This window comes from Tachyglossus aculeatus, chromosome X2 (assembly GCF_015852505.1).
Source record: "Tachyglossus aculeatus isolate mTacAcu1 chromosome X2, mTacAcu1.pri, whole genome shotgun sequence".
Taxonomy (NCBI): Eukaryota; Metazoa; Chordata; class Mammalia; order Monotremata; family Tachyglossidae; genus Tachyglossus; species Tachyglossus aculeatus.
This window is the reverse complement of record NC_052100.1, coordinates 22,428,523-22,431,176: the sequence shown is the minus strand read 5'-3', so window position 1 is coordinate 22,431,176 and position 2,654 is coordinate 22,428,523. Positions and strand designations below refer to the sequence as shown.

At 42.5% G+C, this 2,654-nt stretch overlaps 1 non-coding gene across 1 annotated transcript; it reads left to right on the top strand.

Moving 5' to 3' along the window:
* Window positions 1-438: 438 nt before the first annotated feature.
* On the top strand, window positions 439-576 carry LOC119949742. The gene has a single exon (XR_005457280.1). It is a non-coding gene; the product is annotated as a small nucleolar RNA SNORA7 (small nucleolar RNA).
* Window positions 577-2,654: the final 2,078 nt, after the last annotated feature.

Here is a 2,654-nt window from a genome sequence, read left to right as displayed (position 1 = left end):
AAAGTCCATCATGCCCTCAATCCAGTTTTGGGTCTGCCTCCCCTTCTAGACTATAGGCAGGGAATGTGTCCAACAACGATGTTGTATTGGACTCTCCCAACAGCTTAGTGCAGTGCTCTGCAAACAGTAAGCACTCAATAAATAGAATTGATTAATCCACCTGCAATCAGTACAATGACTCCTCCACTAGATTGGAAGCTCATTGAAGACAGGAACCGTAGTTTTGCTTCTATTGTATGTTCCCAAATAGGGAACAGTGGTCACAGAGTAGGCATTCAATCAGTGCTGCTGCTGATTATGATGATTAGTGATGGCCAATGGTAAATGCAGTTTCTGAAAACTTTAAGCTTTTAACTAAAGAATTGAATACTTTCAACACCCTAGAGGAACAGGCAAGCTGATGAACAAAAGGATATACTGTTTGCTGAGACTATCCTTCCCCTCTCCGGACCATACCTGGAGAGTTTCCAGTACTCTACCAGTCTCAGCTATGGGAGGGAGAGTGAAGCAGAGGCATAACCATTCCATTCCTAGCTTGGGCAGTGGCTAGTGAGTGGAAGGCAATCTGCTACAAGTTAAAACTCACCTGCACTGGGCAGCAGTGGCACGGGAAAGAGTCGAGGGCGGAGACTCAAGATTACTGCACGGAAGATGGCAGTGGTAAACAATTTCTGTATTTTTACTAAGAGAACTCTATGGATGCACAACCAGAATGATTGCAGATGGAGGTGGGGAATTCTGGGATAGATGAGTCCATGGAGTTGCTATGGGTCGGTGATGACTCGACAGCATAAGACAAGAGAAGAGAAGATCCTGGAGAAATGTAATGGTCAATCTAATCAGAATGAATTCTTTCTTAAAACAGAGAGACTCATGCAAGGTGCTCACACATTGTGTCTGGAAGAAAGGCACAAGGCAGGTTTGCCATCACATTTCAATAGAAGCAGCATGGCTTAGTGAAAAGAGCATGTACCTGGGAGTCAGAGAATCTGGGTTCTCACCCCAGCTTTGCCACTTGCCTGCTGTGTGACCTTGGGTTAGTCACTTAACTTTTCTGTGCCTCAGTTACCCCATCTGTAAAATGGGGATTAAGACTGTGAGCACCATATAGGACAGGGACCATGCCCAACCTGATTAGCTTCTATCTACCACAGTGCTTAGTACAGTGTCTGGCACATAGTAAGCTCTTAAATACCATTAAAAAAGACATAATAGACTCCTTGGTTTTGAATTTTCGCCTCAGCTATCAATTTCAGGGTTTTGGTTAATGTGGATTATGCTTGGATCATGGAGAAATAAGATCAAGCATATTCATTCTTTCAGATATGCATGGACTTTTTCTTCTTACCTTGAAGAAGCAGGCTGAAAATTAAGCCAAGGACTGAACCACTCACAATGAACCAGACCAACTCAGTCCTTTCGGCAAGCAAATGCCTACTGGCTTTCTAACCCAATTTTGATAACTGAAAATGTTTCTTGAGAGGCAATTACTTACTACTGGCTTCTATTGGGCTACTTATTTAAACCAATTGACTGCTACAGTCCTTTCAATTTCTGATTCCTGTGTGATAGATTTCAGTTGGCCTCATTTGGTCTTTACTCCAGTTAGGACTAGCTGATTTCCATGGCAAGTGAAATACTCACTGTTGTTACACTTTGTTCTCCAACATGTCAACATATTCTACAGCTAATGATATCTGATTTCTTTGGTGCCTCTGTTACTCATACTGTGACAGACTTGAATGAGGGAATTGCTAGCTGTGGATCATTTTCCCCCAATAACTCACAATTTTCACAATTATTTGTGCTTCCTGCTTTTACAGAGCTTCGGATCAACTTCCCTCTGTTAGGCAAACATGCTGATAAAGAAAGATGTTGGATTTTAGCTTCATGAAGGACTTTTTCACTTCAGTATTTTGATATACAGAGAAGCAGCATGGTTCAGTGAAAAGAGCCCGGGCTTTGGAGTCAGAGGTCCTGGGTTCAAATCCCAGCTCTGCCAATTGTCAGCTGTGTGACTTTGGGCAAGTCACTTAACTTCTCTGTGCCTCAGTTACCTCATCTGTAAAATGGGTATGAAGACTGTGAGCCCCCCGTGGGACAACCTGATCCCCTTGTAACCTCCCCAGTGCTTAGAACAGTGCTTTGCACATAGTAAGTGCTTAATAAATGTCATTATTATTATTATTATTATTATTATCATTATTATATACATCCCAGCCCCACAGGATGTATGTACTCTTATACTCTTATTCTTATACTCCAGACTGGAACTCCTTGTGGACAGAGAACACGTCTACCATCTCTGTTGCGTTGTACTCTTTCAAGGGCCTAGTATAGCACTCTGCACAGAGTAAGTGTTCAATCAATACCATTAATTGATTGATATGCTATTTTCCCTCTCCCTCATCTATCTTTGTGTCTGTCTCACTCTGTAGTCTGTAGCTCCTTCTGGGCATGTCTACCAACTCTGTTGTGTTGCCCTTTCCCAAGTGCTTAGTTCAGTGACCAGCACACAGTAAGCCCTGAATAAATACCATTGATTGACTGATTGCAGTTATATTGCAGTTGGGCAGCTCTCCCAACTCACATGATGCTGACCCCTAAATTCACCTTTCATAAGAATAGCCCTGGTAATGCTGAATGACAGCTTA